General features: G+C 43.2%; 1 protein-coding gene across 2 annotated transcripts in view; it reads right to left on the bottom strand.

The window, feature by feature from the left end:
• The window catches only part of OAT (ornithine aminotransferase), a 1,138,382-nt gene that overhangs the window by 102,017 nt on the left and 1,017,015 nt on the right, over nucleotides 1-19,350 (bottom strand). The window lies entirely within an intron of this gene.

The raw sequence follows: 19,350 nt of genomic DNA, 5'->3' as shown, positions 1-19,350 counted from the left end.
TACTAAAAGTGGGTTAGCAATAAAGACTAGGTCAAGCAAAATTTGCCAAAATGAACTTTTTGCATCTAAGACAGAAAAACAATGGCATCTGGCATTACGAGCAGCAACATCTTCGACTGTACGCAATGGATTATGAGGTTGTTTTAGTGCTTTGTTCAAGTCTCTTTGATCAATACATATTCTAATATCATCTAAGCTTTTCTTATGAGCTACCACCATGAAGGATACCCATTCAGTTGGTTCTTCTACTGGACAAATTACACCTAGATGCACCATTCTGTCTAGCTCAGCTTCGACTCTGCCTTGCAAGGCTACTGGAACTTTCCTTGCTGGTCTGATAACTGGGCTTACTTTGTGGTCTAACTTTATGGAGTACACAACTGGGAGTTTGCCTAATTTGTCTTCAAAAAGATCAGCATAGTCAGAAAAAATAGTTTGTGCAAAATGTTCATTGTCACATGTGCTCCCTTCATGGTGGACTTCTGCATTAAATGAAAACAGTCCAATTTTCAAGCTATCACAAAGGGCTAACAGTGACTGTATGTGCCTTTTGAAAGTCATAGCTGTTTCCAGAGAGTAATATGAAAGCACTACTGAGCCTTCGGTTGGGATTTCTTTACCATCATAAGCAACAAGCTTTGCACATTTTGGCAGATCATGCTTCTTACCAAGTCTCACTTTGGCAAACATTTCTGTTGACATAACATTGCACTTTGAACCAGTATCAACTTTGAGCTCTACAGGTTTCCCATTAATCAGATCAGTATAAAGTACTTAATTCTTTTCAAATTTCAAATCTACTGCATTGACTGTTTCACCAAGCACGGAGACAGCATTAAAATAAAAAAAAAATAGGGTTTCTGCTTTCTAGTTGATCAACTTGCCTCTTTGAATGCTCTCTTTTAATAAAAGAAATGTGCCCTTTTTGTTTATAGAACCTTTTGAAATGATTCCACTTTTTACATGCATGGTACTGCTGACCAAAAGCTAAGCACTTTTCTCTCTTAGATTCAGGGTTACCTCCACAATTACTGCAGTTGACTATGAGGCTTGTCACAGGTTTTGCTGACTCACCCCTCTGTTTCACTGAGAATGCTCTGGATTTTACTGGAGTTGCCCTGGAATTTGCTAAAAAGACTGGATTTCACTGAAGCTGCTACACTCTTGGGCCTGTATCTTTTAACCTCATGCTGCACACTGTAAACATTAGCACTGGAAGGCATTAAAAGCATGCATTTCTCATTTGTGAGCATACTAGTGTACTTTTATGTGAGCTCATATATTTGACAAATCTCTACAGCCTTATTCAAAGTTAAGTCACTATCTCAAAGCTGTATCATCTTTAATACCACACACAAGGCTGTATTGTGTCAACTTATCTCTTAAATCACCAAATCTGCACATTTTGCCTTGTTTCTCAAGTCAGTTATATATGCTGCAAAAGTTTCACCAGGCTTTTGATCTCATGTAAAATATGTGCCTTTCCATTGTAATACTTTTTTGGGGGTTAGACATTTCTCTAAATTTACATTTTAAGCACCCAGGGTCTTCCTGGGTTTCAGCTGGTACCACAATATGGCAATCTTCATCCTCCCCTGCATACACAGCTGTGGCATACATAAATGAATGCTCCCTTTCAAAGGCTTCTGAACCGGCTAAATTAAGCAGAATAAATGCATTTGTACGTGTGTCTTTATCAGAAAAAGCCACCTGTATGAAAATATCATACTCTTGCTCAAACACTCTCCAATTTTCAGCAACATTGTTATCAAATACAAGTAGACCAGGTCTGCAAAATACTTCTGCTATGCCAACAAATAGTAGTGTAGACCTGCCCTGTATAATTATGTTCAAATGTATACACACATACCAGGTACTCAAAAAAAATATTCAACTGTACCATAAACTCTTTGAGATGACCATATTCTGTGAAATAACTGTACTGTAATACTGCACAAACTTGCAAATACTTTGCACACTTTGGATATATGAAATGTTTTTAGTTAATATGAAAAAGAAGCACATAGGGAAAAAATACAGTCATTTTCTCTTTTTTATACATTTTATGCGACTCGGAAGTTATTTCAAGCACTTTTGTAAGCATTTTTTGAGTATTATCTATATATCATAGTTTCGAATATTTCCTTTAGATAGAAAGTCGCTTTGAATGGTTTTAATGCTTTGTTTTATATTTGTTTAGTAAAAAATCATTTAAATGAGTTTTAGTACCTGGATTTATCTGTTTAACCTGTTTGCGAGTCATCCGATCAGGGATGAGCCACACCTGTACATTCCTCCAACTGTAGATGCCTGCCTTATGGTCTTGAAGAAGTTTTGCTTTGCATCCCATTCTGATGCCATATAACTTATCTTGTGTTCATTTAAGTAGTTTATTATATACAAACACATCAGGATGGAGAATGGTAACATTAAACTTAAACTGACTGACTGACTATTACACACATGCATGCTTACACCTCGGCTGGTTACTACAAAATGGCACTCTCGCTTGCACATGCTCAGTACTTACATGCACATGCCCATGGACTGGAATAGCTCTAAAAGGAACATACACACACTGATCTATATGGCCTAGGTCTGACTTTTCATAATTTACTGTGATACCTAACAAAGAGCAAGTGTGAAGAACCGTGTCTTTTGCTTGTAGAAACAAATGCCTGATCAGGGTGTGGATGAGCCAGTCATCTAGGTATGGAAACACCGGAATCCTTGCTGTCTCAAGTCAGCTGCTGCCACTGCCATACATCTGGTAAACACTCTGGGGGCTGCAGTGAGGCCAAATGGCAGTACTCTGAACTGGTAGTGACTGGCTCCCAGCCTGAAGCGCAAGTGACTTTTGGATCACATGTCCATCTTTACATGGTACTAAGGATCCTGAAGGTCTATAAAGCACATCCAATTGTCCTTTCTCAAGAATGGGAGGATAGACTGAACTGTGACCATCCGGAATTTGCTCCACTGAACTGATTTGTTTAATCTGCTGAGATCCAGTATTTGTCTCCAGTCCCCTGTCTTTCTGGGTACCCAAAAAACCTTGAGTAAGTACTGGAGCCTCTTTGGTCTGGCGGGACTTCTTGGGTGACTCTTATCTAGCCGCTTTTATATCTGTATGGCTGCTTGCTCTCTTTGAGTGGGTTGAACATTGGGGAGTCTTCTTTTATGGGGTGGTGGACGGAGAAAAAGGTATACAGTATCCTCTGGGCATTATCCTCTGCACCCATTTGTCATTTGTTATTTTCAGCTAAGCTCTCCAGTGCAGGGATAGTCAACCCCTGATTGCCTCTAGAGAAGAGCAATCAGGCCTCCATTTAGGAGTGCTGAAAGCGTCTTCCAAAGAATGCATTTCTGGACCCTTGATTATGTTGAGCTCCCCTACCATGAGGGAGGAGTCTTCCATCATTGTTAACTCCTCTGCCTCGAGAGAAACTTTAGCCACGTCCTTGAGAAAAAGACACTTGAGATTTTTTGAACCACATTTTTCTACTGTTTCTCTGATTTTTTGAATATGGTCTCTGGGGAGTGGGAAAACAAATGCCTATGGCAGAAAGAGTCTTCCCATCTTTCTCGCACCTGAACAATGTATCTCTATCCTTTGGGCTAAATAGGGAAGTGTTTTCAAATGGAGCATTGACGAATGAAGATTTAAAGGGGTCAGCAAAGTTGCACAAGTGCATCCAGACCTGCCTCCTCATAGAGATACATGAACCCGCAGCCCTACTCGCCCCTTCAGCTGCATGTGAAATGAGCCTCATGGAGGAAGTTGCAATGGTATGTAGGGTGGCCAGCTGTGAGGTAATCGAAGCCTGTACATCTTCAGACATGGCTCCTGAAAGGGTATCTATGAGCTCCTTGATGAGATCCCTCTGCAGTCTGGTAAAATGAGAAAGATAATTCAGAGACCTCAGGGTAAAGGTTGCTGAAGAAAACACACATTTCCCACATCTATCCATCATCCTAGAATCCTTATTAAGAGGATGGATAGTAGAACTCTCCTTAGCAAGTTCTTTCTTCGTGGCTGCCGCCATGACCATGGCATCTGCTGGAACAACTCTTGTACATAACCTTTTCCCTTCAGGAGCTGTTATTATTTTATTTAGTCTGCAGGAGACTGGTTCAAGGGAGTCTGGAGCCTCCCATGCCAGCCTAGAGATCAACTCGCTGGGTACCACCCAGGAGGTAGATGGGTGGGATCCAAAAGTCGCCAAGTACACCAACTACTTAGATGAGGGATTGCTGGACTTCCAGCCACCCCTCTGCTTCAAGATCTCAAGGATGCCTCCAAAGGCAACATTGTCAGGTGATACGTGGGGATTCCTCACCTTCATCGAGGTCAGTGCCTTCAGTGATGGACACTTCCATCGAGTCAAGGTGCTTTCTCTTGCACCTCCTCTTCGGGAGCACCTCCTCCATAGGGAGTTCCAGGGAGGTATCAGAGGAGGAGGGGGAACTCTGACGGATAGCCTGGGGTTAATGGTCTCACTATCCCTGGGGAGGTCTGGCTGAGACATGTGAGGAAAGGTCTGCAGGACAGAGGACTGTGGATCTGACAAGGCAGACACTGTCTGGACTGCCGAAGAAGACATAGCTCTCTCTCTATAGCGTTGAAAGCTGACTGTCCGCGAGAAGTGAAGGAACCTCGACCCAAAAGACGGTGTCCTCTGGTCTCGGTTCCCTCAACCTCAGGTGACAGTAGTCTGAAAGCTGAAGGCGGGACTGGGCTGATCCAGGCTGAAAGTCCAAGATGGGGGGAGGGACCGAGAACTTCAGCATCGAACCCATCTTCTTGGATCCGACTGGGCCACCACGACCCCAACAGACTGGGCCAAGGAGCTCAGAGCAGGAGTCGGAGCAGAGGAAGGAAGGATATTCGGCTCTGGCATCAACAGAGTCGGGCGAACTGGACTCGATGACTCCAAAAATTTCAGGTTGGGGGGTGGGGTCAGAGGAGGAACATGAAGCATGGATAACAATGAGACGTATTATGCAGAACTTTTATTGGTCCGGGATTTCCAGCAATGCAACAGGGTACTGCAGAACCTGTGAGCAGTGCCAAAAGGTAGGGAAGGCAGGTGACAAGATGAGAGCTCATTTGATGCCTTTGCCTATGAATGAGCAACAGGATATGTTATGTGGATATTAAACTACTGGTGCAGAAGTGTGTGTTGAACTGTATGTTATGTACTGAGCTTGAAGAATGTAACCACAGTGTACCCTTCTGGAAAAGAACAGAAATGTATATAAACTATATTAATGGTAGAAGTTAAAACATGCAGAGTTAACTTGCAAAACTTCAAGAAAATAAGTTAAAAGTGTTTTACAATGTGCTATAAAAGTTGTTCAAGGCAGCAAGGAGACAGGATGTGTAGAGCTCAGATATTCTTTCTATTGTCTTGAAACAGAAATCATTACTAGGTTTAAAATCTAAAAGTGTTTAACTCTTTTACAACTTCCAGTTCTAGGCAAACTTCTGAGAGATATGTACTTCTCACACAGAGATGCTAAAAATTCTGTTGGTATCTGTTAGCCAGGGAACTGAAGGCAGGTGACAAGAGAGGGATGTAATCTGAAATGACCCAGCAGTAATGTTTGATAGTAATTTAAGACCTCTCTCAGAAACAGATTCTGTGCATTCTGTATCTTGTCTTGGATCTAGAAACATCCACTCATCTTCAGCACTTCTGCCTTGCTAATAGTAAGCAACCAGGGTACAGTAATCTCTTAAATATAGACAGGAATATAGTAAAGATTAGTTTAGATGTTTTCTGTATTTATGTGAGACTGTCCTGCAATATTATTTTAAAATATTTCCTGTAATTCTGAACTCTGTGGTTACTGTGTTGCTCAATTGAGTACTGTCTTGTTATTTTATTATTTATTATTAAATATATTTAAATGTTTTGATTCTGGCTGGTTTGTTTACACATATTTAAGCTCTTATAGAGTAGTTGCATACGTATTTGGTAACACTGTACAGGCCACCCCTAAATAGCCTTGGCCTTGGCCACACTTGCCATTTGGATAATAGTAACATTACACAGTAGGTTTGGTCACCCTTTGGGAAGGGCCTTAAAGTAGCTGATTAGGGTTTTGGTGGCAGTGATAACTACCTTATGGTGTGGGCAGAAGGGGACATAGCTGGTGAACCTGTACCAGCCTTCCCTAAATGTGCGTGCGTGTGTGTGTGTGTGTGTGTGTGTGTGTGTGTGTGTGTGTGTGTGTGTGAGAGAGAGAGTTACTTGGGTAGGGACACGAAGCACTGGTTGAACAGATGGATTGTTGGAAGGACTTGGCTTGGAACCCTGGCTAAGGAATAAACTCTATAGCTGTGCCAGTGGGGAGTCTTATTGAGGATCTGCAGAAAGAGGGAGAAACCAACCCCAAATTGACTGTGATCTCTGTGTGCTCTTAAGGAAAATTGTAATTTACTGTGTGTGTACTTGTCATCCTCCCAATGTGTACATCCCTCACTGGTGCTAGCGGTGAGGACTGAGGCTCCTTGATTACTGGGCCAATGCAGGGGTGTCAAATATTAACTGTTTGGTAGTGGCGGGATACCCACATCACATATTAATTGGGTGACAGAGGTGAGATAGCCACATCACATATTAATTGGCTTGTAGTGGTGTGGATATTGAATTCCTGTACCTTGTGCATAGTGGTCACTGAAGGTATTTGTACTCTCAATCAGCCATGCAATGAACATTCAGAGTTCATATCACAATTGTTTTATTTATTTATTTATTTTTGTTAGCTTAGTCAGTCAGGGAGAGCAGGCAAGCATGTCAGCAAAGGACTATGGCAAGTTGACAAGCAGCCAGTTGGCTGAAATGTGCCAGGCTAAAGGACTGGTGCATGCCAACCTGACTAAAACAGACATGATTGCAGCTTTAATCACAGCTGCATCACAGAATAGCAACCAGGAAGACTATCAGACTGGCCGGGAGATGTACAACTCTCAGAAAATGGACAGCGCAACCTTCACACAGAGCACTTAAAAATCCAGAGACTTGAGCTACAGGCCAAGCATTTGGAAATAGAGGCAGCAGACAGACAGACGCCTGGAAACCGAGAAGAATGAGAGGCAGAGGCAACATGAAAAGGAGATGCTGACTTTTCACCAGAAACATGGAGATAATGGGGAAGGGAGTAACTGAATCCCAGAAGCAAAAAAGTCAGTAAATTTCTTCCACAGTTTACAGAGGGGGATAATTTTGATAGTTTCATTCATATGTTTGAGCTGGTATGTAAAGAGTATAATGTTGACCAAGGGCTCTGGGTACGTTTCCTGAGCCCCTTCCTCCATGGTAGAGCTGTAACTGTTCTTTCCAAACTGCCTCACACTGATTGTTTAAATTATAATGCTGTAAAGAACTGTTTGCTAGACTGTTTTAAGTTAACACCTGAAGCTTAAGAAAAAAGTTATGAGAGCTTAGACGCAAGGCAGATGAAAGTGTGTGTGAATATGTTGCTGAGCTAAGCACTTATTTTCATAGGTGGGTGAATGGATGTCAGGTCACCACTTTTGAAGGGCTGGTAGACCTTTAGGTGAGGGAACAAGACCATAGCACTTTGCCTGGGGACATGAGAATCTGGTTAGCTGACAGACAATGCAATACTGCACATGAGTTGGGGAAGGAGGGAGACCTATACCTAGCAAGCAGGGCTTCCCTGCACAGGAAAGGACACGCAGTGATGCTCATGGGTCTAAGGGAACCCATGGTGGGCAGCCCAGACTGCCCCAACAGAGCCAGACAGTAGTAGGGGAAGCCACTAGTCCAGGTATATGTCCAGGATCAAGGGTTAAATGTTTTAAATGCAACCAGTGGGGCCATGTAGCATATAGATGTCCACAGAGGCAAGGCAGGGAACAAAAGGTTGGAGAGCCAGTAAGTAGGAATGACAAAATGCCAACAGTAGGTTGCCTCAAGACAACAAGGGTACCAAATTACCACCCTGCAGATGTCCTGATAGGGAATGATTTTGATAATGCAGTACCATGTGTGCATGCAGTCAGGCTTGGAGCCAAGCATGTGGGTCTGGGAGCCTGGGGGAGACCCAGACAGACCACACTCTTGCAGCCAGGACTGGTGAGGTGGTTACCTCAGGAAGGGAGGTACCCTGTAGCAGTGAGACTGAAGGTAAGCCACAGCTGCTTGTGAGTACTGATGTTCCCTTGGAGAGAGTGACTGCAAGGGCAGAGGTAAGTAGTAGCACCCAGCCTGACAGGGAGGCACCGCTGTCAGAGGACACCAGACCTCCTGTGGAAGGGGAGCTGGGAAGGGTTACAAAGAGAGAGTTGAGACAGGCTCAATTCTCAGATCCTACATTAGAAAGCCTGAGGGAGGTAGCTAGTGCGGCACCTGATTCTCAAGGGAAGAGGGAATCTGTATACTGGGACAAAGGGTTACTGTATAGAGAGTGGACCCCTGAGGGAGTGCTAGAGAGTACAAAAAATAAGCAGTTGGTAGTGCCCAAAGCCTACCATCTGACATTTCTAGCTATAGCCCATGATATGCCCTTTGAAAGTAGAAAGAGAAATACTATGCAGAGCTTTTATTGGCCTGAGATTTCCAGAAATGTAACAGGGTACTGAAGGACCTATGAGCAGTGTCAAAAGGTTGGCAGGGCAAGAGACAAGGTGAAAGCTCCTTTGATGCCTTTGCCTGTGATTGAGGAGCTATTTCAGAGGCTAGCTATGGATATTGTGGGGCCTCTGAGTACCTCAAGTTCCACAGGGAAAAAGTATATCCTAGTGGTAGTAGATTATGCTACCAGATACCCTGAGGCAGTGGCTGTGTCCCCCACTGAGGCAGAAAAGGTGGCAAATGCTTTGTTATAGATTTTCAGCAGGGTAGGTTTTCCAAAAGAAATACTGACTGACATAGGTGCCAATTTCATGTCAGACCTCCAAGTTTGTCTGTGGAAGTACTGTGGGGTGAAGCACCTGAAGACAACCCTCTACCATTCCTAGACTAATGGTCTTGCTGAGAGGTTAAACTCGACACTCAAGTCCATGCTACAGGCATTTTCAGACCAGTTTAAGAGGGACTGGGACAAATATTTGCCCCAACTGTTGTTTGCTTACACGGAGGTTCCCCAGGAACCCACAGGTTTTTCACCCTTTGAGTTGCTGTATGGGCATAGGGTGAGGGGACCTCTAAATATGATTCAAACTGAGCAAGAGGGTGAGTGTGAATCCCACAAGAAATCTGTTGTGGCATATGTCCTAAGTCTCAGGACAAGGCTCAGGGAACTCATGGGCTTGACCCAGCAGAACCTGGCAGAAGCACAACAGCACGAAAAGGTCTGGTACGACATGAATGCTCGAGCTAGAGAGTATGCTATAGGGTAGCAGGTAATGGTTTGCATTCCTGAGGGACCCTACAGAGTGGTAAGGAAGGTCAGTGATGTTAACTACATGGCAGAACTGCTAGGCAGGAGGCAGGGGCAAAAATGTACCATGTTAACATGATAAAACCTTACCATGATAGGGAGGCCCTTGTGCTGAGTACTTGCAAGACAAGGCAGGAGGAGTCTGACGGGGATCTATGGCTACAGGGAGCCAGACAGGAAAATGCCAGATTACTATGGTGGAGCCTAGGGTTGCAGGCATATGATGAGACAGTGCAGCATGGTACTGGGGTCAGCAATGCTAAGGCAGCTGGAATCTCAAGACAGGGAATTGGGAAAAGTATTCCCAGATAGGCTCAACCCTCTCAAGCAATGTTTCTCAAGGGTCACTTGAAAAACAAGCTTGAGTTCTAGTGGGGGGAGAGAAGTATGACAAACTGAAATGCTACCAGCCCAGCTAGCTGGAATTTTGTAAATAATTATATGTCACTTGAAATATTAATATGATTTATATAGAAATGTGACACTGCCAGCCCAGCTATCTGGAATTTTGTAAATAATCATATGTCATTTGCGAATATTAATATTATCCATAGGCTTGTCTTACAAATGTAAGATAACTATATGTTATGTGGATATTAAACTGCTGGTGCAGAAGTGTGTGTTGAACTGAATGTTATGTACTGAACTTTAAGAATGTAACCATAGTGTATCCTACTGGAAAAGAACAGAAATTTATATAAACTATATTAATGGTAGAAGTTGGAACATACAGAGTTAACTTGCAAAACCTCAAGAAAATAAGTTAAAAGTGTTTTACGATGTGCTATAAAAGTTAGTTGCAAGGCAGCAAGGAGGCAGGATGTCTAGAGCTAGGAGTTTCTTTCTATTGTCTTGAAACAGAAATTACTAGGTTTAAACTGTTTTACAACTTCCAGTTCTAGGCAAACTTCTGAGAGATATGTACTTCTCACACAGAGATGCTAAAAATTCTGTTGGTATCTGTTAGCCTGGGAACTGAAGGCAGGTGACAAAGAGGGATGTAATCTGAACTGACCCAACAGTAATGTTTGATAGTAATTTTTTATCTTGTCTTGGATCTAGAAAGGATCTAGAAACATCCACTCTCCTTCGGCACTTCTGCCTTGCTAATAGTAAGCAACCAGGGTACAATAATCACTCTTAGAGACAGGAATATAGTAAAGATTAGTTTAGATGTTTTCTGTATTTATGTGAGACTGTCCTGCAATGTTGTTTTAAAATATTTCCTGTGATTCTGAACTCTGTGGTCACTGTATTGTCTTGTTCTTTTATTATTTATTATTAAATATATTTAAACCTTTTGATTGTGGCTGGTTTGTTTAGAGATATTTAAGTTCTTAGTGTACTTGCATATGTATTTGGTAACCAGAATGTTTTCTCCATTAATCCTGTATAAACCTGCACCATTAAAAAACTTCTATCTAAACTCAGACCCTCTTCCCTCACTGCTGACCAACTATCTAATGAATTCCTTAAACTAGCTGCAGATGTCATCTCCTACCCCATATCCCTCCTAATCAACCAGACATTACAGAGTAATACATCCCTAAACTCTGGAAAGTATCCTACATCATCCTTTTGCACAAAGATGGCACCTTGACTGAGTTCTCAAATGACAGGCCACTTGCTATTCTCCCTCCCATTGTCAAGATCCTTGACAAATGCAAAGACACTCAACTACTTGACCATCTCCTAAGCAACAACCTCCTGTCCACATCCCAACATGGTTTTCATGAAACATAGCACCACAGCAGCTCTGGTTACTTTCATCAACTCAGTCAATGCACATAGGAACAATAACCAGCTTATCTCCCCTGTCTTTCTTGATGTGTCAAAGGCTTTTAACATGCTAGCTTCACAGAGGGCTTCTCAATGAGTTGGCTTCCTTGGACCTTTCCCAGGCACCCCTTTCCTGGTCCACCAGCTACTTGTCTGACCATCAACAGGCAGGTAAATGGCAAAGCAAACTTTCTACCCTACTGCTTGTCTCTCTTGGTGTGCCGCAGGGCTCAAATCTCTCCCTACTGCTGGTCTCTGTCGGTGTGCCGCAAGGCTCATTTCTTGGTCCACTACTCTTCTCCATTTTCATAAACGAACTCTGCACTGCCACAGAGCATGCAAAAATAGTTCCATATGCCGATGACTCCTCCCTCACATGCTCAGCTCCATCCTTACCAGAACACTTGCAAAGAACCCAGCAATCTTTACTTGACATAAAACAATATCATATTTATTTATTTACAATTGTTTACTGGGAAATTCCGACTGGACGTAGGTCCTTTTTCAGCAGATGCCTGGGGAGAAAAGCTCCATATCATGTACATGATAAACAGAGGTACAAAGTTGCAGCAAAAGTAAACATTACAGGTTGTTGAATTTGATACAATAACAAGATAATCATCATCAACAGTATATACAGTAAATGTTGCAAGTTCAGATAGTTTCTTGTCATTTATAATATTAGTAACAAAGTTGTCAGACAAGATGTTAAAGTATGTAAAGACAACTAGCTATTTCTGACTGTGGTTAGTAGTGGCCGTAGTATAGTTGGGTTAAGAGTCTAGGTGGGGGGGGAGGTAAGGGTGGGGGTGTTAGTCTGGATTAGAACAAGAACAAAGCCAGTGGAAATCGAGCGCAGTCTTGAAAAGGCTGCTGGAAGGTAAAGTAGTTATAAAGGGTGGAAGATTGTTCCAAAGTTTAGATATGGTAAATGAAAATATGGCTTCTCCTGCTGAGTTTTTGGGTTTGATAACAGTGAGTTGATTTTTGTTGCTTGATCTTAGGAGCCTAGTGGGGTGATAGGGTTGGAGATGGGTTTGAAGGGAAAGGATGTTAAGGGGGTGGTTAATAAGTTTATGAGTGAGGGTGAGTTGATTAAAGTGAAGGAGTTGTGGGAGTTCTAGCCAGTTTAGTTAAGAGAGATACAATGATGGCTGCGGTAGGAGGTTCCAGTGGCAAATTTAGCAATTTTGTTGTAACAAGCATCCAGCTTGTGTAGGTCTGTATGTTTAAGGTTGGTAAGTATGGGGGCTACATAGAGTAGGGTGGAGATTGGCTGTGGAGATTCTAGCCGCCTTGGTTAGGAATTGGCGGCTTTGATATAATGCACCAAGTTTCTTGTGAACTTTTCTTTATTGTGAGAGATATGTGGGTGTCAAATCTAAATTTGTTGTCTATTTCCACATCGAGTAATTTTGTGTGTTCTGATGGAGAGATGATGGTATTGTCTTTGGCAAGAATGTTGAAGAGGGGGGTGTTTTGGGTGGCTTTGGAAGGTTGGAACAGAAGTTTTGTCTTACTTGGGTTGAGTAGGAGCTGAGCATTGGATAGCCAGCTTTCTACAGAAGAGAATGATTCTTGTGTGATTTGCTGTAGTTCTGGTACAGTGGGGGCAGAGCAGATGGGAGTAGAGTCATCTGCATACTGTATAAGAGATGCTTGTGTGGTGGCAGTATGTAGGTTGTTAGTGAAAAGTGAGAATAGCCGAGGGCCAAGGATAGACCCTTGGGGAACTCTGAGAGTAACTGAGAGGTGAGGTGATATGTTATCATCCCAGATTACTGATTGCTGGTGTCCGTGTAAATAGCTGTGGAACCAGTTGCAGACTGATTGTGAGAAGGAGAGGTTGGGGAGAGTACAGAGTAGTAGCTCATGAGATACCATGTCAAAGGCCTTTTAGAGATCTAGAAATACAGCAGTAGAGAAGAGGCCATTGTTTTTGTGATGAAGTATAGTGTTGGTGAAAAAGAGCAGAGCGGAAGTAGTGCTGTGATATGGCCTGAAACCATGTTGGGTTTTGGAGAGGAGATTATTAGCTAGAAGGCAGTTGGAGACCTGGGTGTTGATACATTTTCATGTATCTTGGAGAGAGTGGAGAGGATAGCAATGGGGTGGTAATTGGAGGGGTTGGTGGAGGGGGTCCCTTTGTGGAGGGGAATGATGTGGGATATTTTCCATATCGAGGGAACATAGCTTTCTGTTATGGAACGGTTGATTAGAATTGAAATTGGGTAGGCTAGTGTATCAGCTGCAATTTTCAAGTATTCAGAGGGGAGGTTGTCAGCTGCGAGTTTGGTGGGTTTAAGTTTTGACAATAGTCTTTTTATGTTGGAGGTAGGTACTGAGGTGAAGAAGAGTGGGGATTTAGGGTTAGGAGTTGGGGGGGCTGTTGTAGGGAAGTGTTGTTTGTTTGTTTAGAGATGTTATAGAATCAGTGAAGTGTTTGTTGAAGGATACAGCAATACTGCTGGAGGAGGGGGGAATAGACGGCTGGGGGGTATCAACCTCCCTGGGTGGAGGATAGTGTTAATAGTGGACCAGAATTGCTTAGGGTTGTGGTTGGTAGTGTTAAGGGTGGATTTATAGTAGAGGGATTTGTTTAATTTTATATGCTTTTTGGCTTTATTGCGCAGTTCAAGGAATGATTGCCTGAGTTATTTTTTTTGTTAATCGCCAGTGCTCCCAGGCCTTATCTCTGGATTTCATTAGGGTTCTGGTGGTCTTTTGTAACCATGGGGCATGCTTGGATCTGACTTTGGCATTTCTTACAGGAGCATGGGTGTTTAGGATGGAGAGGAAGGTACTGCTGAAGAAGTGGATAGCCTCATCTAGGTTGAAGTATTTTAGTGGTGACCAGTTAATTTTTTGCAGGGAGAAGATGAAGGAGTTGGGGTTGAAGTTGGACTTGTTCCGTATTTGCCTGTGGATAATGGGCTTCAGACTGTTTGTGTGGTGCCAAATTAGGAAAGTGGGGGAGTGGTCACTAAGACTGTCAGGTAAGCAGACTGCTAGATAAGAGTGAGGGGCTTTGTTGACTAGGATCCAGTCAAGTAACGTATGATTGTTAGGGTTTTTGTTGATTCGGGTAGGGGATTGAATGAGTTGAGTGAACCCATGGAGATTAAGATGAATGGTTGGGAGACTGTTATTACAGGATAGCCAGTTGATGTTAAAGTCATCGAGAATGATGGTTTCCTGTGGTAGAGACAGACTAATCCAGCTCAGGAGATTTTCTAGGGGTATAATATTTTGCCCTGGTGGGAAATAGCATCCTATGATATTGATTGTTTTGTTTGGGTTTAGTTTGAGATTGGCATAAAGGATTTCTCCATTGTTGTGGTGAGGGGCAGATGAGTTCAGGAGTTGAATATTGAGGTGGTGGTTAAATATCAATGCTACACCACCTCCTTTTTTGGACAATCTGTCTATGCGAAGGATGTTGTATTCAGGTGGAAGTATTTCCTCACTTCTGATGTGAGGTTTGAGCCAGGTTTCAGTTAGGAAGAGAATATCTGGGGAATATATGCTTATGCTGGCATGTAATTCTTGGATTTTATTGCATATGCTTCTGATGTTTAGGGACATTATAAGTAGGTCTGTTGTTTTCTTGTTGGCTAGGAGTTAAGTTGTGTGTGTGTGTGTGTGTGTGGGGGGGGGGGGGGGTGTTCAGACTACGGTTTGTGGTTGCGTTGGATTTGGGAGGACCAGGGTTTGGATGGATGTCTCCAGCGAGGGCTAGTTTATAGAGCGTATTTAGGATATGTTTTATATACATTGTAAACTGCTTATGGTATCTTAGGGATATTTTATTTTTGAGTGTGTTAGGTGTTTGGTTATGCAGTGTGTGTATTGGGAGGATGGTTTTGGTGGCAGGGGTTGTGTAGTTATAATGTAAATGTTTGAGAGAGGGTGTTGAGAGAGTACAGTGGAAGTTGTTGGGGCATGTGACTGTGGAGCCTTGGTAGGATATAATGTGAGCTAGAACTACGCAGGTTAGGATTATTATATTAGGCAGTAGCATGATTGTGTTGGATGTAGGGGGAGGGGATGAGGAGTGGTATAGCCTAATTGCTGGCAAATAGGGGTGGGGTTAAGGCTAAGAATAAATGTAGAGGTACTGGAGGCGGGTGGAAATAGGGGGCAGGGAGGGGAGTGGAGTGAGCGTAGCAAACTGAGTGGTCTAGTCTTTCAGACTCCCAGCTTGTACTCATCCCAAATAAAACAAAGCTCATGCTCTTCATCACTGGAAAAACACCAGATCACCCTCCCCTCTTCACTATGTACTTTTTCAATAAAACTAAAATTGAACCTGTCTGTCACACTAAACTCCTTGGGGTCACAACTGGCAACAGTCTCAAATTTAACAAACACCTAGCACTTGTTATAAAAAACATCGACATAAAGCTAGGTTTACTGTACAGAGTCAAACCCTTCCTAACCGATAGCACAAGGCACTCCATCTCCAGAACACATCTAATCTCCACCCTCTTATACACACCTCACCAATATTTACCAATCTTAGAAAAACAGACTTAAACAAACTGGAGTCATGTTATAATAAAATTGCCAGATTTGCTACAAACCTCCCCCATAGATCTCATCACTGTATAGCCTTACACCAACTAAAATGGATGGAACTACCCAATCTACTAACTTTTAACCAATTACCTCTAGCTCATTCCACCACCCTGAAAACTGCCCAGCTCTTAGGGACTTAGTACAGCCCCTCACCAACTATAGATCACTAAGATCTGCCAATAGGTTCATAGGTCCATAGGTAGATACTAGGCTATCTGCCCTAGGGCATTTATAAGCCTAGCCAGAGTGTATTTGGCTTCCGCCTCCCTATTAGATTAGCCTACTGTGCCTCTGTAAAGTAGGTCACAGAAGGTACCCTTTTAAGATTAGTTTACTGTGCCTCTGTCTAGCAGGGGCACAGAAGAGATCCCAGGGGTGAATTTGCGATTTCCCATCCACGCGTCCAGATATCGCTTGAAGAGGGTCAGCGAGGGGCTATGTCTAACATGAATTGGGATTCTATTCCAGAGTGAGGGGAGCCTCTGGGAAATTAATCTGTCCCTCCAGCATGTCCTATTTATTTTTGTGCTGAGGTTTAAGTCCCTGGAGCATGTAGCTCTAAGGGACTTGGATTTTTTGAGGTGGAGCATGTCCATTCATTCTGGGTTTGACATGGCTTTGTACGTCAGGCATAGATCGCCTCTGAGTAGGCGGTAAGCAACTGAGTAGAGCTGGAGCTTCTTTAGTCGAGCTGCATAGGACATCTGTTTGTAACCCATGATCCTCTTGGTGAGGTACTTTTGGGGTCTCTCCAGTTGCTGCAGGTGTCGGGTAAGGTACATCCCAAAAAGGGCATTGTATTCAATTATGGGCCTGATGAGTGACGAGTAGAGGGGCACAATGACCTCTCTTGATCTAGATGCGAACCCTTTCGTGATAAGGTGGGCTATATAGAAGGTCTTTCTAACCACTTTGGCAACGTGATTATCAAAGGAGAGATTACTATCTACGTGGGTCCCCAAATCCCTAATTACTTCTTCCATACTTAATGGATTTCCACCTATGTGGTAATTTCCCAAAGGGGATGACTATGCACTTTTTAGCATTTAGCTTGAGGCCGTGGCTCTGGCACCAAGCATCCGTCTCTGTGAGACCCTTTTGGAGGATGCTTGTGTCAGATGGAGATTTGATTATGGCCCCCAGTTTGCAGTGATCTGCGAACTTTGTCAGCCATAATCCCTCCGTGTTAGCCTGAACCTCAGAGAAGTATATACCGAACAAGAGAGGTCCCAGAACTGAGTCCTGTGGGACGCCACTTGTAACTGGTTTGGATTCGGACATGGCACCTGCGATTCTGACCATGTGGGTTCTATCTCTGAGCCAGTTTGCAACTCATCTTGTGATATAGGGGTTGATATTTAAGCTGGTAAGCTTATTTATGATGCCCGAGTGAGGTATTGTGTTGAAGGCTTTTGCGAGGTCCAGGTAGGCTGTGTGGACTACCTTGCCCTCATCTATGGCTTTGGTAATGGTTTCAAAGAAATCAACTAGGTTTAAGAGGCAAGATCTGCCCTTAACAAAGCCGAATTGGGTAGGGTCCAGTGTCTGGAGGCTCCCAATGTCTTTGTTTATGAGTTCCATTATAATACGCTCCATAGCTTTACAGACCAGACTAGTCAGGCTTGTGGGGCAATAGTTCCCGGGGTCTGTTGTGGCACCACCTTTGTGAAGTGGGACCACTGTAGCTGTACGCCATTCTCTGGGTACATATCCTGTAGCAAGGCTAAGTTTGAACAGTGACTTAATGTGAGGGTTCAGTTCTTCTTGGAGCTCGTGTAAGACACAGCCTGGGACACTGTCCGGTCCCATAGATGCTGTGTTTTTTGCTTTGGAGAGGGCAGCTTTCACCTGTGCATCTGTGATGTCAGGGAGGTTAAATTCAGTTGGGATAGGCATTTGCTCCTTTGGGGGGAAGGGGGGGAGAAGTGTGCGCTGAATCTGTCTGCCAGGATGTTGGCTATGTCTGTAGGTTTGGTATATTTTGTACCATTATGCATCAATTCAGAGCATATCTAGGAGTTTCCACCCATATTCCTGACATAACTAGAGAAGGCCTTGTGATTATCTTTAGTGTCTAGGGCAATTTTTCTTTCGAAACTGGCCTTTGATGATTTTATGAGGGATCGAAGTTTCTTGCTAATACTGATCAGAGATGCCTTCCCTTTTTGGGATTTTGCTCTGTCATGTAGTAGCTTCCTCCTTCTTCTGTTGTATAGCTTATTTATGGCCGGGATCCACCAGACCGGTCTCCTGTTTTCGGAGGAGTGATTCTTGGTTTTATTTGGGATAGCACGATCCATGCATTCCTGCAGGTGCTCATAGAATGCATTTGTAAAGGATTCTGCGGATTGGGCTGTATTATCCTCTGGCCTGGGGGCTTTGAAGGATTCCACCTCAGTCTTGAGAAGTGCAAAGTTGGCTTTTGAGAAATTCTTTACAGTGATTTCCTTGGCTGGGGGTGGGGACGGGATATGGATGTCCAGGGAAATTTGTTTATGGTCTGATCTTACCAATGAGGGGTTTACCTCTGGTGTGGAACAGAGTCCCCATGTTGGTGATGACCAGGTCCAATATGTTGCTCCCTCTTGTGGGAGTGGTGACCAGTTGTTCCATCGCGTTAGAGTTTATAAATTCAAGGAACCATTGGGCGAGGGTGTTTGGGCTTGAGTGGTTTTCCCAGTCAATGTTTGGGTAGTTGAAGTCACCCAATAACATAGTGTTTGGAGAGACGTTCATATTCTCCAGTGTTCCCAGGAATGCCAAGTGGGGTTCCTGTAATAGGGAGGGTGTTCTGTAGCAGGCTACAAACTGAAAGGCAGTTTTGCCCGCTGTTAGTTGCACATGGATAGTTTCCGATGCTTCGTGCAGTGCCACTAACCTGGAGGCGTAGGTATCTTTGATGAATATAGATACTCCCCCTCTTTTGTGCTTCGGTCCGAGTTTTGGGGCCGAAACGCATGGTATGAGTTATAACCTGGTAGTGCTGGGGTGCTCTCAGGAGCCTTGAACCAGGTTTCTGTTACTGCACAGACATCGATTTTCTCCATACTGAGGAGAGCCTCGAGTGCGTGCATCTTGAGGCTTAGACTTCTGTCATTGAGTAGCATTACCTTTAGTTTTTTGATAAACTCCTACTCAAAGTAACTAAATCCAATAATAGTCACAGTGACTCTCTATACTCCAACATACTAGCAAGTCCTGGAATTCTATGCTTCAGAATATACTCAGCACTACCAACTAATCCAAATGCAAGTTACTACTTAGGGTGCACATAACCACCACCTGGCTCTGCTGCTTCACTAAGTCCGGCTAAACCTGCTACTACTTTCATTTCATGACTCTCTGCAAATGGTCCACTTAGGCAATGCTGCTAAACTCCTGTACAATCAATCTTTCTCTATAACTTGTACACTTAGGAGACCTACTGTTTTAATGATGCAAAAGCACTTAATAGATTAACTTTGTACTGTCTTACTGACCACTGCTGTTATTATTATTCTGGTATTACTGTTATATATGTACTTAAATAATGTGCTGTCTATAATAATAGCATCTGGTTAGTGGTGCTTTTCTCGACAG

This window comes from Protopterus annectens, chromosome 14.part0, assembly GCF_019279795.1.
Source record: "Protopterus annectens isolate FY-2018-M chromosome 14.part0, PAN1.0, whole genome shotgun sequence".
NCBI classification, from domain to species: Eukaryota; Metazoa; Chordata; order Ceratodontiformes; family Protopteridae; genus Protopterus; species Protopterus annectens.
The sequence above is the reverse complement of the archived record's forward strand: the minus strand, read 5'-3'. Positions and strand labels throughout refer to the sequence as shown.